The following is a 22489-nucleotide window of genomic DNA, read 5'->3' on the forward strand; positions in this document are numbered from 1 at the left end:
GGTACTTTGTCAGCATACAAAGGCACAGTCTGATGGAGGTCCCACTTCTCAGAGGAGGGGAGGCTGCAGCATGTGCCACTGCACTGGCTGATCTGAGAGCTCACCACCACCCTGCTTTTGGGTGTCTATGGAGGTGCCTCTAGACAGAGCGGCAGGCTTCAGCCTTTCCATAGAAAAACAGGCTTTCCAAGGCCAGGCACTGGGGCTTCTGGCTGGGAAGGCTCTGGCTAATTAGTGATAGCATGAGGTCTGTGCTGCGAAGAATGCCGCAGAGACGCAGAACAGATTCTGCTTTTAGCTACTTGTGAGAGAGAAACTACGATGAATGTGCTGCTTTCTAAGTGAATAAGCTCTCTGCAGATTATGTAACAAGGAACAATAAATGGCTTTCTTGCAGGCAATGGAGGCACAAAGCAGTCATAAAAAAAGGCTACGATTTTACTGTGGATTTTAGGTCAATCCTCCCTAACCTCTTTTCAAGATCTCCAAACATTTTTTCAGGTCCCCAACCACATGGAGTGATGTGCCACAAACGGTTCTTGTCAAGGTCCATGGCAGGCTGCTCACTTGCATTTTACACAGCCGTGTTAAGCACGTGGGCCAGAACAAGCACCAACAAGCTCCTCCCTGAAACGAGTCCTGGTGAGATTATGGGAAAGCCAAACAATGAAATTTCTCGCAGCCACTCACTGAAAATTATAGTTTAGTTTTCTATTGAGTAACGACGAAAGAGTAGTAGAATATATCAATAGAAAGAAAAAAAAAACCCAGGTAGAATTTGATCCTGTTTACGGAACAACATAGAGACTTCATAAATGTTTGTATAGACAAAAAGAGGCTGGATGGATGCTGAAAAATAGATCTCTCGGGGTGAAAGAGATTTTGGGTGGTTTTTACTTTTATTACTCTTCTGTACATTTTAATTTTGCTAATAAGGATGTGTCATTTTATGAAAATCCATTGAGTTCTTTTAATAAAAAAGTAAGAGGATGTCCATAATGCAATCCAGCAGGAGACGAGGGAAGAATCATGTGGAACATTCCAAGGAAGAAGCAAGTGAACAAGGAGATTATGAATAGGTATGAGGAAAAAAATACATTTATTAGAATTTAGGGAATTGAAATTGGTTAACCTAGAGGCTCAATAAGAACCAGAAATGTTCTTCACACACAGGTAAGGCAAGAGATGGTGATGATTTGGAGAGAAGATGAGATTACAGCCATGTTGATCTTGAGGTGCCGCCCTGAAGGACAATGGAGTCTGGAGTGAGAACAGGGGTCTGGGAAATCACTATGTGGGCTCCATGGGCACTGACAGCAGAAGGTAAGCTGTGTGAAGGAAGACACTCAGTCTGTTTGGCTCACTTCTGTACTGCCCACCCATAAAACGGTGCTGGGCATATGGTAGAAACCTGAAAGTACTTACTACCTGAGTGAAGAAACACAACACTGAAATTAATAAATTAGTGAGAGTGCACCATCAAGAGAAAGCCAAAGAGAGCAGGAAACAAGCCTTGGGGACAGTGAGCAGGTGGAAGGAGGAGGAAGTCAGAATGACAAAGGAGAAAGGAGGATCTCAAAGCTTATTGTCCTGCCATCTGGTGAAATTCTGTCTCTAATTTTCTTTGAACAATTTTCAAAAGTTATTTGAGTCTCAGTTTTTGGTTGATTTTTATTTTAATACTTAAAAACAGAGGGATGATGGTCTTAAAGTTTCCATCCAGGTCCAGAATTCTATGAATCATTCATCATTGAATGATTTAATCTTTATTATTAAATTTTTCTTACATTTGTGTCCAGGGTTAACCAATGATTTGCAAGTTTCCTGAAGGCTGGAAAATTTCTCTCCCTAAATTGCTTAATACAGTAATGTTTTCACAAATTGTTGCTCAATAAATAAGTTAATTTGACTTGGCCTTTTTGTATTAAAGTACAATTTGCACACGTAATATGTACCGGCTTTAAGTGTGCAGTTTGCTGAGCTATGACAAACGTATTTACTGTGTTATCTTCCTTCCTGTCAAGATAAAATGCACTTCCATTTTGATTTTATTTTGATATCTTTATTATTGCATCATTGGGAACCCACTTGAGCCATCCTTATTCCTTTCTTCTCTTATCAATATTCCATTGATAAAAGTCATATAACGAGTCATTTTAAGGTATATAATTCTAATGTTTTCTTAGTATTATTTCTTCCTCCCATTTCAGTACTTTCCCCATGTAATAGACAGTAAATTCAACTAAGAGCCTTGTACCAGATCAAACATTATTTATGTAGTATCATTGCCAGGTTTTTTACTTAAAAGAGAAATCACCAATCTAACTATCCATAAGAAATATTTATCCTATACTCTTCTATAGTAATGAATATTTGGTCATTTTAAGATAAGAATATTTCTTTTTTAGCCAAAGATAAATGTATTTGATAGCATATTTTAAAAAACATGCTGTTATATTCCAGACTAGTTTTGAATATTTCTTTGGTTGAGTCATGAGACTGTGGCTTTTGAGTCATCTGGACCCAAACACCATTCAGTTGACTTTGGCTCCTGGAGTAGGTAAGGGGAGCTCTGCCTCCTCCTGGTTTTAATCAGATACAATTTGATATTTACCCATTTCTGACACCTGGCTCTGACAGAGCCCGCTGGTGCCAGTTCAGGCTGGGCCACAGCCCTGACCTTGATGAGTCCTTTGGATCTGACAGTTCCCCTAAGCTCAAATTCTGCGGGGTCACTCTGGCTCTGCTTTTCCCACCTTACGAGAGGCAGGCTTCCCAGTCATAAACCCAAGCCATGGACCAGAGCCCTCCCCTGAGATCACAGCCACGACGTGGGCCTGGCTCTGCCAGCGGAAAGGGGACTGCTTTTGCGGTTAGTGTCAGACGTCAATGCTGGAGGCTGGCTTCCAGGCAAAGTCTCCAACACTCAATTTCTACCAAAACAAAATAAGAACCAACACAGGCAACTGAAATTACCGAAGTCTGTCCTCCTGATGCTTAAACAAACATTTATACCTGCACTGAATTTTAAGTACTTTTGGTCTCTAGATGAACAAATATTCCACTATTTGCATTAACTCTGGTTGATCCTGGAGCCACATTCATCAGAAAAGAGGAGAGAATGTCATTTGTGCCAAAACCCTAAGTTCTTGTTCATGTCAAATGTTACACTGAAACAGTAAGTCTCTAGTGCTGGATGCTGAAGGGTTCCAACAAGGCTGTGCATAGAAGTTAATAAATCAGTCAACATAAACTCATCGAACCACTTCAGACACTTTGCTCAGCGTCAGGCCTGTTTTGTACATGGCCTGCCCTGACCCTGGAGAACCTGAACCAAAAAGGTGGACCCCGTGATCTCCTCAACCATGATCTGGATCTGGTCTAAATATTTTGCTTACAAGCCACCCCTCCACAGCACAGTTATTTGCCCCTCGTGCAGCAAATAAACCAGGCAACACCTCTTAGCTGCTACCGTGTGTTGAAGAAAACAACACCACATGAGACAAATAGTTAAAACGGAGTTCTCAGGACACTTGAAGTGAATGCAATGATGTGCCAAGACTGAAGACTGGGGTCTTAGCCTAGGAGTCCTCTACACCTGATTGTGGAGAAAGGATTTCTAGCCTTTGTTTGAATATCCCCACTGACAGGGAGTTTACTACCTTTCACGGCATCCAATCCACTACTGCTCATCTGTGCATTTTACTCTGAACTGAAATCTGTCCTTCTAGAAACCAAACACACAAAAAGGCCTCGATTCTGTCCTCTGAAATGACCCAATCAAGCCTAATGGCTTTTCCACATGACAGTGATTTAGCTATTGGCATCGAGGCCTAGCCTAAGAGTTGTGGGATTTCAAAGATGGTTGAAGGCATGGTTCTTCTGAGGTTATGATAACTGATAAAAAATATCACGTGAGAACCTGGCATATTCCCAGCAACTTAAGCCAAAAATAGTCATGAAATTCATAACAGCAGTTGAAAAAGCAGTGCCAGCCCTAACTAAATTAGAAGTGATATGAATAAAATGATATATGAAACAATGTTCTCACAAAATCCCAAAGGCAGGCCCCAGTTAGTTTGCATAATGCTTACACCAGTTTAAAATCTAGTTGGTTTTCGCTCCATATATTTACAGCTTTTAACATTTGTTCACCTCTCGGTTGAATCTTAATATTTTACATTTGTATAGCACTTTAAAGCTTTCAAAGAATTGTACATGTTATTTTATGTAATTTGATTTTGAAATTCAAAAATGATATCAGGCTACAGAAAATAATAAGCCTTTCATTAACCATGCCAGGAATATAGTGAGGTATACAAATGCAATCCATTCTTCTGAAAGTCTTCATGGTGCCTACAGGTATGGGGACTGAAGTAGAGCCCTGTCGGCCACATGCCAGCTATGTGACCTCAGACAGATTTCCTCACCTCTCTAAGCAGTTGCTTCCTCTTCTCTAACTTGCAGATAACATACTGTGGCCTTCAGTAAATTAATTCACATGAACAACTAAGCCTAATGCTTGAACACAGGATGAGTAAATGTTTGTGCTTAATAATCTTTTTTGTTCATCACAGCTAATAACTGATTTCTTTATTATAACATTGATCTTATTAGGACAGACAACATAGAAAAGTATGGTAAAAATAGTTAAAGTATCACAGAGCTTTAAAAAAATGTGTTACACTGGCAGTCTCAAAAATATTGTGATGGTCGCTGGGTATAGCCACTCACAAAAAACCAAATGTGTATGATTCTATTCATATGAGGTACTTAGACTGGTCAAATTCATAGAGACAGAAAGTAGAATGCTGGTTCCTAAGGGTTTGGGGAGAGAGGAATAAGGAGTTATTGTTTAATGGATGTGGGGTTTCAATTTCAAAAGATGAAAAAAGGTCCACAGATGGATGGTGGTGATGGCTGCAAATAGTGAAAATACTTAGTTAAAATGGTAAATTTTGATATAATAAAATAATCATATAAATATTGCAATGATATTCCAACAGATTTTAGGCTTCAAGGAAATATGAGCTCATTTCTTATCCTAGAAGTACTTAACATCTAATGAGGGAGACAGAAAACAAACTAAAAAGACAAATAACAATCCAAAGTACTCTAATTAAGGCATTGAGCAAATAAACAAGCATCTATGAAGCTAGGACTTGCCAATGACATTATCCAGTTGGTGAACATTAGCCATAACTTACATATGCCAGATGTCTTGGGTCAGAGTCATGGACAAAGTCTGTGACCTGAGGTCTCACTCAACAGCACTTAATAACAGAGTATGTTTATTAAATACTAAATATCGAGAGGCTCCCAAAGACACTTAGTGACTGACAGCTTCATCTCACAGGCCTTTTATACTTCATCAGGCAAACACAGACAATGGGAAACAGTTACTCTAATTAAGCACTTTCCTTATCCTCCCCTGGCAGAACTGCGTTCAGATAAAGGATAATGGCACTAAATGAACAGGTTAATTAGAGACAGCATTTACCCCTGCAGGCCTTCCACTGGAAACGCCATTTCACACCATTACATCACGCAGGAGAGCAAGGCTCCCGGGACCAGCTCCTGAGACAGCCAGTGACCAGCACAGAACAAAGCAAGGAAAGGAAAGAGAAATCATGCTGGCATATCCGACAATGCGGCTCACCCAGGATTTTCCCCATATTTCTCTAGGGCATGAATTGGCAAACTACAGCCTGCAGACCAAATCCGACCCATAATCAGTTTCTGTACAGCCTGAAAGCTAAGATTAGTTTTTGCATTTTTAAAGTGTTGTTAAAAAAAAAGAAAAAAGAAAACAAAGAAGCGTATGGAGAGACCTATGTGGTCACAAAGGCTAATTTGTGCTGTCTGGCCCTATCTGAAGTTTCTTGGCTCCAGAGTAAGGTTCCAAAGTTCAGTTTGCCAATCCATAGGATAGGAATTAGTATTCAACGTGTTCACTACCAAAGAGAAGGAGGGTAAAGAGAACAGCAATATGTTCACAAGGGAGCATTCTAAACTCCACTCGGTCACCAACAGTCATCCTACAAATGTCATAATTTGATGCAGAAGTATCCCTTCCGTTCATCACTTCTGTGAGCAACAATGTGCTCTTCTTTTATCCAGAAACTGGTGACCGTGTGGGAGAAAAGCAACAGGAAACCAAGCAAATATTCATTCAAGTAACTTTTTTTAAAAAAAATCAAGAAAACACAAACTCTTCTACTCTTCGTTTCTCACCTCTTCCTTTCTCTAACCTGGTCATTACTTCAAGCTGGAACATGTTGTTGTAAAAATATTATAATTTAAGGTGGTGCCTGCTACAATTCCATTGGTTTGGGGGTGTTTAGGACTAAGCTTGAAAATAGGTTACAAGTTGAAACTTGGCAGAGAGAACTGACACTCAGGGTAGGCACCAATTGCATGTAATTTGAAAACAGCCAGTTTAGAATTTGCTAATTCATAAGAGCTCAGAAAAAAAAGCAAACCTCAACAACCTCACCTAACTGAACATACTTGTGCTCTGAATACAGCTCAGTGCCCATTCAGAAGCTGCCATTCATGCAGCTGATGTTTTTCTTCCCAAAATAATAAATACTTTCTTCAACTGAAATGTGGGTTCATTACAAATAAAAATATTGCTATTGACCCACTGTAAGTGGATTACATATTTACTTTGCTTTATTGGAAGGCCCAGGAGGGGAACGACCACAACTTCTGCCTTCTGCATTCCATACTGCCTAGCTGGGCACAACACTGGCACAAAAAAAGCAAGCTGTTATTTATAAAATAAGGAATGGCAAATCCAAAGAATGAAAACCCATAAAGGACACTGGTTCACGCCTGCAGGGTATGCACATTTTAATGTGGTTCCTGGCAAAATGTGAAGTTTCTTGGCTCTAGAGTAAGACTCCAAAGTTCAGTAACCTCCAATGGAACTTCAACACCAACTCAACCACATTTCCAATAGCTCTGGTCTTTCCTATCCACGGGTTTTGACATGGAAAAAAAATCACTATACCTACATCATTTGTTTCACAAATATTTTAGCACTTAAAATATGAAATCAATATGTTATCTTTTTACATAGACCCTCCCTCTGAAACAGTTGAGCATGATGAGCTCACTGTCCAGAGAATGTGTATTCCCACCAGGGATTATCAAGGAAGAGTTGAACAAAGGTGCAGAGCATGAGGGCACACCTGCAGGCGGGGTCGGGCCTGGGCTACAGCAGTTCTCAAGGGCTGAGGTGCTGTTGGAGCCTTTCCATGGGTCTATGGATCACAGAGTATAGCAATTTGTTTAGAGAGTGCCTGCTTCACATACTTATAGCCTGCACATTTGCACATGCGCGCACACACACACACACATGCATACACACACAAACACACATATATACACAGACACACACATACTGAATGACCTTGAATTCAGACCTAATCTTAGGGGGAAGTAGTGTCTTCTACAATTGCATGAGGATACGAACTTAGTTATGAAACTGACAGCAGGGTCTATTACCTATGCCATTCACCTTCTTTTTCATATATGAATATGTTTTTAAAAAGGAAAACATACCACTTAACCGGCCACTCGCCTCAACCCCAATAAAATCACTCCCCTTTTTACTGTTTTAAAAAGCTGAGTCCTCACTCCTTCCTGCACACTGATTTTCTTGCCCTTTGACTACACATCAAACTAAATGTTACTTACTTACAAGCAATTGACTGCAAGTTTGTTTAACAGCAAGACATCCCTTTAATTAACTGCCCTTTTTTATTGGAGTTGACAGGCAATGCATTTGTGGCATCTCAACTGATTACATGAAGTCTTAGGTAGTTGTAGACAATTGGTAGAGAAAAAAATAGCCTATATTTAACCCTAACAGATAGGTTTTATGGTTAAGAAACCCCATAGGAAAAAATATTCCATAATTTCAAAGGACCACAGATTGAATGTCATTATCATTTTTTCAAAATTGAAAGAAATTATTTTCATTAATGGGAAAAATCTGTGCTTTATTCCACTTTTCAAGACAAAATTGTTGTTGAGGCACTGCTGATCTTTCTTTCAGATTCTCTCTGCTTCATGATAGAAATTCTACTTAGGAAGTCTCATAAAGAAATAATAAAAAATGTACACCAAAATTTAACAACAAATATATTTATCACTTCCCTGACTAAAATGGATAAAGACTGTAAACAATACTTCATTTCAATAGTAGAAGATAGGTAAGATAAAGCATAGTAGTTCTAAGAAATGTATACATTATGTGGTCATTAGAAGTGGAACTACAGACTAGTCATGTGAGAAAATACTCATGGTGTAACATTTAAGGAAAATAAGATGAATTCTAGCCCCAGCAAGGTGGCTCAGTTTATTGGAGCGTCATCCCATACAACAAAATGTTGAGGGTTCAATTCCCAGTCAGGGTATATACATAGGTTGCAGGTTTAATCCTTAGTCTGGCCGTGTATGGAGGCAACCAATCGATGTTTCTGTCTCATCTCTCTCTCTCTCTCTCTCTCTCTCTCTCTCTCTCTCTCTCTCTCTCTCTCTCTCTTTCTCTCTCTCTCTCTCTCTCCCTCCCTCCCTCTCTCCCTTCCTCTCTCCTTCCCTCTCCCACTCCCTCTCTCTCTCAAATCAATAAGCATGTCCTCAGGTGAGGATTTTTTTAAAACAAGATGAATTCTAAACAGTATATATAATTCTAATTATGTTCACTATATATGATTTAGAAAAAAAGACTAGAAGGATATAAACAAAACCATACTAATTGTTGTCAAGGAGGGGAGGAGTTATAGGTGATTTTTATTCTCTTCTTTTTACTCCCTACATTTTATGTAATTTACTCATTTTGTAATAAGGAAAAAAAGTGCACTTTAGAAGTATATTTAGGAAGAGGATTCTCCCACAGGTCTTAATTAGATGATATTCTAGACTCAGAGCTGTCCAGCAAACCACTCCCAGAAGCAAGTCAGGTTCTTAACTAGGATGACTGCCTGCTAACACCAGTTCTATCTTCTCTAGATTATTGTCAGAGCAGAAAAGAGAAAAATAGTTGGGGGAAAATGCCTACTTCTGCATTTATAAACAAGCAAATTCTCAGTAGGAGGAGGAATCGTTAAAACCAACCAAAAAATAAAAAAAACACCCACCCTTGTTATCTAATACTCACATCGAAGAGGTTTTATACCCACACATTTTAAGAATCCAAGAGGGAGTCACAAACCCAATTCAATTTAATTGGGTGCTCTCTTGACACAATTGTTATTAATAAGATTGTATTGTACAAACCTCCCTGAAATCCCAAATGCTGCTGACTACACGGGCAGAAGCATTTAACATCCAGCACACAACATGTGGTTGTGTCTGCTCTTCTGCTCCGGCCCCTCCCGCAGACCCCTCCTGCTTCTCCCCTTCCCCCTTGGATTCTCAAATCAAAGGAAAAGCTTGTCTTGAGCAACCTCCATAAATTATTCACATGATATTACAGTGTATGTCAGCAATCTCGCAGTGTTTAAAAAACTTAACTACAAGCCAATTAAAATGTAAACTGAGAAAGACGGATGGAGCTGGTTGCTCTGGTGTGAACTTGAGCAGCTCATAACAATATGCACTACAACTTCCAGACCTGCAGATTTGACAGCTACTTTCATCAGCAGAGCCTCGCCCTCCCCCATGACTCCTTCCTCTTCTCTTTAATGCAGTACTTCTCCCAGGACAAATGGTTCCATATCCTTCCACATTCAGCAGATTAGTCCCCCGGGCCTTGCAAGCAGCCCAAGCTCTCAAAGTGGAAGTCATTAACAAAGGTTTGCTTCTTTTCCTCTTTGTTTTTAAGGATGTGTAATATACCAGCTCATTTTCTTTACAGCTTTAATTTTTAAAAAGGAAAGAAAAACAGAAAAGAAAGACGATAATGCCAGCAAAGATGAGGTATACAATGAGAGAGGGCCAGGGAGTCTGAGAGCTAGCCAAAAGGAGACGGTGATACTCTAAATCAGCAATTTTCAACCAGTGTGCTGTCTCCAAACCAGCAATTTTTAAAAACATGCAATACCTGACTATTTAGTCAGGGGCACTGACCTTTTCCCCCTTAGGTTGTCTAAAACAAATGACAACACCCAATACAACAATAGCCATCCAGTGCGAATAAATCAAAATTACACCTATTTTATTTGTCAGATCGGCAAAAAATACATTTTTTGGTGTGCTGCAGAATTTCCGTAATTAGTTTCTGTGTGCCATGAGATGCAAAAGGTTGAAAATCACTGTTCTAAATTATGTTCCCTCCATTGTATCTATTTCAATCTTTTCTAAGATATGCTCCACACCAGTGGGTCTAGCTGCCATCCTTCCACTTAATATAAATACAAATAAAAGACTAAATAGATACAAGCCTGCTATTTCTGGGAGGAAGGGGGGCCCAGACTACTGCTTAGCTACAATTCTATTAAGACAAAAACATGAGTCCTTTAAAAAATATACTAGCACATCCTTCTCCTCATCCCTCATCCTGCCTTCCTTTCCATTTCCCCTCTCTTTAAACATTACGTAAGAAATCTCAATGTGCAATGAAACAAAAGGAGTCCCTGATCAGGTTGGTCCAGAGCATGAGGCAGATTACTAACATTGCTGCACTGCACTGCCCACCTCTTATTTATGGAACTTGAGCTTGCATTTTCTGAAACTATATAGCTCAACTCTAAGTCAGGGTCATCTGAGTCCTCTAAAGAAAGGCCTGAACAAAGAAACTTCAGACGCTTGGCATTGGACATTTGGCACCAATCTAACGGGATAATGTTCCACTTCATTTCTCATCCTTTTCAGTTTTGTGACTAGATGTACAGTTTAAACAGAAGGCACAAATGGTCTTCAATCCTTACAGAGAATAAAACACACCTAATCCTAGAGAAACTGGTGACCTTGTGGTAATGGAACATCACCTTGATTGATCTATCTCTGTCATCAGGATACATCAGGTCAATTAGAAAGGTCAAAGTTCACACAGAAATGTTCACATCAACTCCACCAGAGACATGCTTATACCTATGAGCCAACTATTAGGATATTATCTATCAGTGAACCATGCCATCAAATTAGTGCCTTATAACAGAAAAACTAATCAATAAAATAATTCATTACCTTGAAAAACATCACTACTTATTGAACTCAAAGAGATGAATACCACTGAAAATAAACAAATGCCTCATGAGTAGTCAATTTAAATAGAAAATAAGTGAAGCGATTCAACTCTTTGACCAAACTTTGAAATCGGAGGTTTAACCGGGGAAAGCTAGTCAGCTGATTTTATGAATTCCACAGTAGGTTTTTCTCTCTGTTATTAGCCAGAGAGTACTACACATTGCAATCATATCTCAAATTTTTGAGTTAAATTCAGGTAGCAGGTATCTCAGAAAAGCTTACAAGTCAAAATAAAGGCAGATAGCTATCTGAGCAATACATATAATCAATAGATTCATTATGCTATTTGATCCTGCTGGATTATTACAATGGCGGCTTTCAACCTTCACTGAACATCATAATTATGTAGGGGGAAGCTTTAAATATACAAAAATCTGGGCCACCTCACAGATATTCTGACTCAATTGCTCAGGGAGAGGTCTATTTAAACAACATGTTCAGGTGATTTTAATTTGGTGCTGCCAATGACTGAGAACAGCTAATGTGACTGAGAATAGTAATACCTGGTTATCTGTTGTGGTGGAACATGACACCATAGGCTGCACAAAATATGATAGGCACCTTCAACTTCCTCCTAGCCTTTAACCACCTTCTATTCAGATCAGTCTCTTGATATTTCTCTCTCAGGCTTCTTTCAAAGTCCCCATAACATGCTTTCTCCTTTATGCCTTACTATTGAAAACAGGGCTTCTGACCAGAGAAATCACAACGAGGTACCGCTTTCACACATAATAGGACAGCTATAATAAAATAGACAAAGAACAGCAAATGTTGGTAAAGATGGAGAGGTACTGGAATCTTCATCCACTGCAGGTGGGAATGTAAAGTGATGCAGACACTTTAGGGAATAGTCTGACAATTACTCAAATGGTTCAACCAATATGACCCAGGATTTCAACTACTAGGTATAAACATACTAAGAGAAATGAAAAGATATGTCCACACAAAAACTTACACATGAGTGTTCGTAACAGCATTCTTCATATAGAGTCAAAAGTGAAAACAATTAAAATGTCCATCAAATGATGAACGAATAAACAATTATGGTATATCCATTCACTGGCATATTATTAGAAAACTAGAAGCCCAGAGCATGAAATTCTTGCATGGGTACGGTCCCTAGGCCTGGCCTGTGATCAGGGCCATCTTTCCCAGCTGCTGGCAGCTGGCTCCACCCCCCGCCACCACTCACTCCCGGTTCCCTGTTCACCATCGGGCAAACTCCTGTGTTGAGTGTCTGCCCCCGATGGTCAGTGTGTGTCATAGCGACCGGTCATTCCACCATTCGATCAATCTGCATATTAGCCTTTTATTATATAGGATATAAAGAAATGAAGTACTGGTACATACTATGACATGGATGGACACTAATAACAAGTGAAAGAAGTCAGCCACAAAGGGCCACACATTGTATGACTCCATTTACAAGAAATGTCCAGAATAGGCAAATGTACAGAGACAGAAAGCAGAGCAGTGGTTGTTGAGGCTAGAAGTCTGAGAGGTAGGAGGGGCCAAGGAAGAAGGTGATGGTTAAGAAACAGAGCGTTTCTTTTTTGGGTAATGAAAATGTTCTAAAATTGATGGTGGTGATGAATACAAAACTCTGTAATATACTAAAACCACTGAAGTATACATTTTAAGTGAGTGAATTATGTAGTATGTGAATTATATCTCAATAAAGCTATGAAAACCATAAAAAAAAAGAAAAGAAAAGAAGGCTTCTGCTTTGAGGCTGTCTTGGCAGCCCACTCAGCTTCCAGTTTCTTACTAGGGCTGGGGCTTGTCTAGCTTGGTCACAGCCCCCGCATGGTTCTGGGCTGCGATCCTGAACCTAGTCTGTTGATAAGACCTTCTGATTCCAACTGACTATCCTGGTCCCAACATATCGTAGTCTTCTGCATCATAATATCAATCGAATAAGCAGGTCCAAATGACACTAAAGACTGGAATTTTATTTATCCTGAAGGTAACAGGGAGTTTTGTAGGGAATGGTGAAAAGAAGACACGTGAATTATTAGGAAGTCCTTTAGCTGATTTCTCTCATTATATGTTCTCCCCAGTTGACCAAATATACCTTGCCTCAGTGTCACTCCTCATGTAATAACTAAATAATTCCTCCTTTCCACCTACATTGTACCAACTCCTGGTAATTAGGCGCCACCCTGTCAGGTAAACAGTATGTCCCATATTTCCTTCATCTAATCCTCTCCTCTTCTTTCTGGCCATTCTCTTCCCTGTCCCCCATACAGACCATTTTCACTCTCAGCATCAGATCTTTAGCTATACCATCACTCTTGTATCTTGTATCCTCCCTCTCTTCCACACTCTCCATGTTAAAACTATTCTTCAATGTCTAGATTTCAATATTCCATGGAACTCTTTCCCTTCAAATTTCATTATTTAGGGTAATAAATGATATATATTAAACAAACCCCAAACTCATATCATGTACTTTGTCCCACTGACCAGACTATATTCTTTAAGAGCAAGGAAAAAAATATATATATATACATACACACATATATATAAGCCTAAGCAACCTTTACAACTGAATGACCAGTCGACCAGTAGCTATGACATGCACTGACCACCAGGGGGCAGACGCTCAACACAGGAGCTGCACCCTGGTGGCCAGTGCACTCCCACAGCCAACCTCCCCGCCCCCCGCCCCTCCCGCTAGCTGGCCAACCTCCCACGGCCCCTCCCCCTGGCCAGCCAACCTACCCCCTACCCCCGGCAGGCCGGCCCTGATCAGGACTGGGCGAGATGCACTGATTGGCCCCAATTGCAGGCCAGGCCGAGGGACCCCACCCATGCACGATTTTGTGCACTGGGCCTCTAATAAAGTTCTCTTGATTCTACACAGTGCCAAGTGCTGGGCCAGCAGCAGATGTACTTACAGATCAACTGGTAAAAGGAACTCATTTTTATTTCCAAGGATTGATGTACAATTGGTTTCTCTTGCATGTTCTCTCTCTGCAGTGGTTTCCCTTCCCATTAAGAAAGCCTGCTCTTTGTGCATTTCTTTTTCTCTAGGCTATGTGCTATTACAGTAGAAATCACTCCCTTGGGAAAATTATTGATGGGCAGCTTCTAATTTTAAGCTACAGCTGAAGTAAGAAACTGAATCACAGCTGCATTACCATTTCATTCTGCAAGGAGCCCTGATGATAAATATTTAACCAGAACAACTTCCTTTTCCTTTGCTGTTATGTTCTCGTTTAATTATTTCAACAAATTACTCTTTCAAACATTTACCACTCTTGTCAAACTCCTAACTACTCCTGGTGTATCATGTTTTTGCTGCCTCCTCACTAAAAAAATACATACCATTCCTTTCCCCTCCATACTTACTGATACCTATGGCTTTACCCATTGTTTTGGTCATGGGCACTGGCCATCAAATATTTCACATTCTCTCTCCGTTCTAAACACTTTCTTTGCCCCATGAGCTTGGGTGTGACTTTCTCTGTGAGAACTGTAGAAGCAAATGCTGAGATGAAGCCTCCATCACCTGGATCCGTGAGGGCTAAGACGAGCAGAGCCCCCTTCCTGATTCATGTTGCTTTAATAGCCTTATACCTGGGGGCTATTTGTTCTTGCACCAAAATCTAAATGATCCTGCCCAATGTCTAATTTTATCACTGCCTGTCCCTTCTCTTACCCAGAAAAGCATGTCATTCTCACTCTGAAGCTGCCTCTCTTCTCTTCCAGATTCCATTCCCGCCTGCCTCTTTTCTCTGCAGCCATATACATTTCCCATCACCCTAAACACTGAGTGCACATTCATGTTCCTTAAACATACCACAGCCTCCACTTCTTTACCTTGTGTTTCGATCTCTTTTTGAACTATTCTAACCTGGCCTTCACTCTCATCATTCCACTGAAGCAGTTCTTGCCAAAGGTCGGTGGCCTTCTAGGTGGCAAAAAACTTGGAAGACTTACATTCTTCTGCCCTATGGTATCAGATACGAATACTACTTTCTGAAACCTCTCTTTGTTTGCAAAGCCATTTTTTTCTAGATTATCAAATAATACCTCTATTTCCTTTGCTAAATAGTCCTCTTGTAGCCATCGTTAGTGAATGTACCCCAGCCTATCTTTTCAATTAGGGATTTCATAAATCAGTATCTGTAATTCCGACTTTTATCTTCAGCTTTCAGCTAAAGCTCTCTACCTAGATGTCTCACAGGACCTCAAAGTCAACATCTCCCAAACTGAACAAATTCCCCCTTAATCTCATCCTGACCTCAGTTCTCCACCTGTCATCATCCATGCAGTCTTCAGGCATATTCCTCAGCATCATCTCCAGGTATCCACACTTAGTCAATCACTCAGATCTGTCAATGACCACTCTTAAATCTCTGAAATGTTCCCTCTGCTCAAATATCACCACACTGCCCTGATCTAAAAGAGCCCCTGTAGTTTTTTCCCTGTGGTTGCCAGTATCACCTCACTGAAATCCAAATTTGATTATGTTATTCTTCTGCTTAAACACCTCTCTGCAATCTCCTGATTTATAGCCTAATCAACTTTCCTGTTTAACTGACTATTCTTCTCCCAACACCTCTATTCCAGACATACTAGTATAAGTAGGGCTATCTAGTTCCCTAAACATACCACAGCCTCCACTTTTTTGCCCGCACCGGCCTTCAATTGCCCTCTCTTCCTGGTGAGCTTTTACTCATCCCACAGCACTGTCTTGTTTGAAGTCACTTCGTGCAGGAAGGCTTCCCTACGGTCTTGGGCAGTTTTATCTACATCCTTCATTAAGTTCTCCTGACACCTTGGTTCATATTTCTGTTAGATCACTTTTAATGCATTGTGATATTTGCTATGGATCTGTCCCTAAGAGAAGTTGGTTTCAAGTTGTGTTTAATGAGCCCACAGGGAAAGGAGTCAGACAAAAAAAAAAAGAACAGGTTTTCAAGAAACCTTCTCTTGCTTTTTTACAAATGAGCGGCTCACATAAGCTTTGGTTCAGAGACTTAATTGATAAAGTTAGAAAACCATTTACTGGAACATAAGTTCCTCCATGTGAGGTATCATAACTCTGAAGCCCTATAGCGTAATGACTGGTACTTGGTAAGTACCCAAAAGATGATTTCTAATGAATTAATGAGTTGTTGGGCAGTGCTACTTACCATTGTCCCCTTTCATTTGAGCTATTACCCTAAGTACAGCATGAAAGTTAGTAACCCATTCCCAGGTTGCCCTGGGAGACCAATGGCTCGCAGGAACAAATCTGGCCATTAAAATGATGATAGCTGTCATCAAAACAGCATAGCTTTAGAAGCAACTAAAGTACAAAGTTTCTTAGCAGCTTTGGTTCATTACCAAAGTAGGCATTATCCTAAAATTGATTTTATCTGAAGGTTAAACACACTTAGTTCCTTGTCAGAACACTTAACTCTCCAATATGGTCAATTACTAGATAATAGTGTCCACTTTCTCATGTCTTACTACTTAAATGGTCTGATCAATAAATAAGTGCACACTGCATTATTAAGAGCTTACTGATATTAGACACAAATGGAAGGAGTCTATGAACTGGTCTTTAAAAAAATACCATTCAGGTTCCCTGTCAATTGCAGGCGCTTAGTAAGTCTCTATGGTGCTGAAGCCACTGAAACATAATTTCCTTTGAACCTTTGATCTACATTATAGGTATCACATGCAAAAGTATGGACTCTTTTGTTTCAATCTGTTTTGAGTGTGAGTGCCATTTTATTTATTTTACTAATAAAGGGATGTTGATCAAATGAATTGGTTCCTCATCAAACCACAAAATATTTAAAGATATCAAAATACTGAACCCTTTACTCTTAACAGGAAGTAAGAATATATGTATTCTGCTTGGTGATGAAATAGGCCCTCTCTTCTGCAGAAAAAAGTGGGAGATTTAGGGCAGACCAAGAAGACTCTGAGGGGAAAAACCTGATCCAGGAATTCTTTCACTAAATGTTCTTTCTTTGTAGATGGTGTCTTAGAAAGAATTTTAGTCACTGTTAGCTTTAAAATTCCTATTGACCCTTTTTGTAATAGGCTTTCCCAGCATCTTTCTATATTTACACAGGATGTCTAAACTGAACTACAGCACCTGCAGAACAAAGGAGGAAGGGTCTAACTACCTATAATAGTATCATTGCTAGTGGGATATGAGTTTATATTGAGCTAATTTTTCAGCATTTTATCATTAATAATTACCCCCAACAAATCCAGAAATGTTTTATTTACTTAAAACTAGATTGAATACTTTAGCCAGTATTTATACAATGTTTTACTTCTGCCTCCAATACTTGAATGTCTACAACCAAAGTGAGAAAGACAATGGGCAACATGATATTTGAGGCATATGATTACCATGAACTTGGCCATGCCCTTCCATGGATCTTGCCAAAATTCTTTATCCCCCCCAACCCCAGACATATTAATCATTATATATATACTAGAGGCCCGTGCACGGAATTCGTGCACGGTGGTGGTAGTGGGGGTGGGGGTGTCCCTCAGCCCAGCCTGCACCCTCTCCAATCTGGGACATCCCTCTCACAATCCAGGACTGCTGGCTCCCAACCACTTGCCTGCCTTCCTGCCTGATTGCCTCTAACCACTTCTGCCTGCCAGCCTGATCACACCCTAACCACTCCCCAGCCAGCCTGATCGACATCTAACTGCTCCCCTGCTGGCCTGATTGCTCCTAACTGCACTCCCCTGCTGGCCTGGTTGTCCCCAACTGCTCTCCCCTGCAGGCCTTGTTGCCCCTAACTGTCCTCCCCTGCAGGCCTGGTCGCCCCCAGCTGTCCTCACCTGCAGGCCTGGTCGCCCCCAGCTGTCCTCACCTGCTGGCCCAGTCACCCCTAACTTCCCTCCCTTGCCAGCCCAGTCGCCCCTAACTGCCCTTCCCTGCTGGCCATCTTGTGGCGGCCATCTTGTGTCCACATGGGGGTGGCCATGTTGTGTGTTGGAGTGATGGTCAATTTGCATATTACCTCTTTATTATATAGGATTGCATTTCTATGATGTGTAAGATGCTCTGATAGCTATGTATATTAAACTATGTATATTAGCCAAGGCATTGTCTCTGGCTCTGAGTAGTTTATAATCTACTAAAAGAAATAATATCCTAATTATAAAAAAGATAGCCTATAGGGTAGTTAGTTTGTTGAGAAATGAGATGAACAGGCTACAGGGGATACCTGCTAGAGGCCAAAGAAGGAAGAGCTCAAAGAGGCTGGGGCCTCGGGAGGTTTTCAGGAAAAAGCATTATTTGAGCTGTTTCCTTGTTTGTTTTTGTAGTACAGAATTCAGAGAAGCATAAAAGAACAAAGTACTGAGTATATGACCAATGTATGTGGAAAACAGAGTGAAAATTTTTGAAAAGTATAATTATTGTATACATATCTGATGATTTATAGGAGAATAACAAATAGCAAACCATAACATTTGGATATTTCACCTGCAGAAATATCACCATTTAAATAATAATCGAGACTTCCGGCCAAAATGGTGAAGTAAGTAAACACAGTGCTCACCTCCTCCTGTGACCACATCAAGATTACACCTAAATTACAGAACAACCACCATGCAGAACCACCTGAAGACTAGCTGAACAGAATTCCCATAAATAAAGATATAAAGAAGCCACATTGAGACTGTTATTTAAAAAATAATAAATTAAAATATAAAACACTTTTTATAAGAACACTAGAGGCCCAGTGCACAAAATTTGTGAACAGGTAGGGTCCCTAGGCCTGGCTAGTGATCAGGGCCAATGTGTGGGATGACGTGTGGGAGAGGACTGGGGGTGTGTGTCGCGAATGGGGGACCCTGCTAGCACCCGCCTTGGCCGCCCTGGCACCACCTGCTCACTGGCCCTGTCCCCTGGCGCCGCCAGTCACCTCCCTCTGTGGGAGGCGACCGGTAGGGCGATCGGGGGGGCCCCGCACTGGCACCCACCTTGGCTGGCCTGGGGCCTGCGGGCTGGGGTAGCTCCTATTTTGAGTGTCTGCCCCCTGGTGATCAGTGAGCGTAATAGCAACTGGTCGTCCCTCCGTTCAATCGATTTGCATATTACCCTTTTATTATATAGGATAATACTTATTTTAGAGTAGTTAAAAAATAAGACTACAGATGTCTTTCAATTTTTTCATTCTTTTTGGTATAGCAATTCCATTTCCAAGAATATGTTCTACGGAAATCCAAAACTCAGTGATCAGAAAGATGAAAAAATGGACAAAACTTAAGTATCCAGGAACTAGGAATTAGTAATCTAACAGTACTGTGTATCCATGGAATGGATCGAAACAGATGTAGAACAACAGTTAATAGAATGAGAGGATATATTGCTCATGAAAATATCAGAGGGGAAAACATTATGTCCCATTAGAATACCCCTGTGTCTTACCAAAGAAGAGTTAAATATACACATGCACAGGAAAAGATTGCGACAAAATGTATCCCAAAGTCTGTTTCTTTAGTTCTGAGTGGGGCCAATGCCATCTCAGAGTTATTGAAATAATTACCTTTCTTATGGACCTCTGCCACTTAGAGCTGAGTACCTGCCTCTCTCCCACCTGACTGTGGCCACCTTTATGTTCTCATTGTGGCTATGAATATACATGTCTTAGTGCCTTGCACAGTTCTTGAAAAATGTGCTTCCAGTATCTATTGAATAAATGTTTGAGTGAATAGAGCCAGGAACTATATAAAGCATTTGCTGTACCTGTTAAAGGATAGTCCACAAACCCCCAGGACTTAGGATTCACCTATTTGGGAATGTACCACGGTGACAGTTCTTTTCAGGTTAAAAAAACCTTCTGATGGAAAAAAGAAAAACAAATAAAGAAAGAAAGAACTATTACTCTGTCACATGTAAAGATAAATATTCTAACTTCTTAAATGAATTTTTCTGGTTTGGAATATCAGAGTATAATTATTCTTTAAGACTGTAAGAAATATTTGCTTTTCCTGGAAAGAAACATTTTAAAACTAGGTCCTACTATGGTATTTCAGGATTTGAATGTCTTTTCTGATATAGAATCTCAACAAATTGTGTTGTGCAGTCTCTGCTCAGCCCACCCAGATAAAGCAGGGAAGTCAGGAAAGGGAAAAAAGGAAAAACAGAGTGGAGAAAGGGAGGGGACAGGAGGAAGGCTGGATATTTGGGGACGGATCAGTTTTACTCCCAATGCTGGTCTGATTCTTATTTTATTGAACTATTTCACCATCCTTAATTGTCATCAGTATAAACACCTAGTCTGATGTTAAAAGAAACCATTCCTGCTGATGGAAGTAATAAATGACAGTGCCCTAGGAATGGAATCCTGAGTTCTGCATAAATCAGCATTTGTCATCTTTTCAAAGCTAAGAAATTTTTGTGGTCTGGTATTTCCAGGAAAGGCTCAGTTGGGTTTCCATAATAATCACTTCATACACTCTAACTTTTCCCTTTGAGTTGTCAAAAGGTTAAATCTACCCTAAATTAGAATTCTTTAAGTGTGTGTGAGTGTGCATGAGTGTATGCATGTATAAATACACACATATGTATAAATACATAAGTACATACATACACACATATATGTATGTATAAATATTCATACACATATATAAATATATATAACTTGTCTACTTGAAGTTCTCCGATTGCAGAACGTTTTCCTCTAGAGTTGGAAGGTCTCAGGCAGAACCCCCGCCCCCCGCCCCCCGCCTAACTACAGGGACTCGTTTACCCAGGGGGCATGCGTGCCAGGCTGAGCCGGCTCCCTTGGACTTCTTTTCCCCTTTCTGTGACCCGACCCTTGCTCCTTTGGATTGACTACCTGCTTGGACTCTATGGTTTAGCACTTTGGGGTGCTGCTAAAGAATTCAAAGGGTGTCAGAATCTACTAGAGGGAATGATGACATCTCATAAACCTATTCATTATTTAGACGGGAGCTTTAAAACTCAGGCAGGTCTGAGAAGCAGACATGGACGTACGCACAGGCTCATAGATCAGCACCAGGGCTCAAAGGAAAGGAGGCTGAGGCATCATGAAAAATCAACACTGGGTCAAAAACCAAAGCTAAATACTTTGTTCTATCACTTTATCATCATCGGTATCTGGCTTAATTTTCAAGGATCTATATTTGTATGAGGGGCTGGTGTAACTGATGACCCCTTTAAACAAATCTGCAACATGCCCACTTTTTCCCCAAGTGGAGATGAGAAGCAACACACAGGATGGCACTGGGAAGTAAGACCAAAACCAAGGCCAATTTATCGAGATAAGATGATTCGGGAGTGGGGCAGATAATTTTGGAGAGCAAATGCACTGCGTATCCTGAGAACTAGGCTGATGCTCCAGGGAAGACCAGCAGCTCAGAGGCCTCTGGGCAGAATGGTGGCAATTAACCCTCACAAACACAGCTCCGGATCAGCGGGTAGGGAGAAGAAACATTCCAAGTAGCAACTCATTTGTCCTGACTCGTTTCCCTCTTTTATCTCACTGATGAGAGCTAGGAAAGCAAAGTCCATGATGGAAGAAGAAGAAAGTAGAAAAGTTTCTTAAATTTGAAATTATGTAAAATTAGTCCCTACTTGAGTGGGGGAAGGCAGCAAACACTGAGACCACTGTGGGCCTAGTGATTTACATATGTCCACTTATTACACCCTAACAACCTGATGCAGGTATTACCGTCATTCTCTAGATGAGAAAAGTGAGATGAAAATGTGTTCTCCTAATATTTCCATCTCTTGAGAGAATGGGAAAAGGAGGTTACAAGGACCCATTTCAAGACACTTGCTTAATTTTCCTTTTTCCCTTTCAAAGCCAAAATTAGCACACTTCCCCAAAGAGTTTTCTTTTGGAGGGTAAGGTGTCTCATTTACACAATAAAAATATTAATTGCTGTCTGTCAGATGAAGATGACAGACTAACTGAACACCTTTTATTTTTTAAGATCAAAATCAAGGTCATTAAAACATGAGCTCACCCTCCCCCCAAAAAACCCCAATACAAAGAACTTCAAATATTTTAAGGACTATTACTTACACACTAAAGTCAGAATTCCCACTGTTAAAGATTAGCCCTGGCCTGTGTTCTTAGAGGTTAGAGCGTCAACCCTTGCACCGAAGGGTCTCTGGTTCGATTCCCGTTCCCTGCCTGTGGTCAGGGCACATGCCAGAGGCAACCAATCTATGTGTCTTTCACATCAATGTTCTCTCTCTCTCTCTCCTCTCTCTCTCTCTCGCTCGCTCTCGCTCTCGCTCTCTCTCTCTCTCTCTTTCTCTCTCTCTCTCTCTCTCTCCTTT

The 22489-nt window shown here is 40.5% G+C and overlaps 1 long non-coding RNA gene across 1 annotated transcript; it reads left to right on the forward strand.

The window, feature by feature from the left end:
• The first annotated feature begins 531 nt into the window (after window positions 1–531).
• On the forward strand, window positions 532–18834 carry LOC114231541 (uncharacterized). The gene is made up of 4 exons (XR_003617504.2): window positions 532–642; window positions 1010–1079; window positions 1174–1323; window positions 18662–18834. It is a non-coding gene; the product is annotated as an uncharacterized LOC114231541 (long non-coding RNA).
• The last annotated feature ends 3655 nt before the right edge of the window (window positions 18835–22489 follow it).

The sequence above is a fragment of the Eptesicus fuscus genome, chromosome 4 (assembly GCF_027574615.1).
Source record: "Eptesicus fuscus isolate TK198812 chromosome 4, DD_ASM_mEF_20220401, whole genome shotgun sequence".
Classification (NCBI taxonomy): Eukaryota; Metazoa; Chordata; class Mammalia; order Chiroptera; family Vespertilionidae; genus Eptesicus; species Eptesicus fuscus.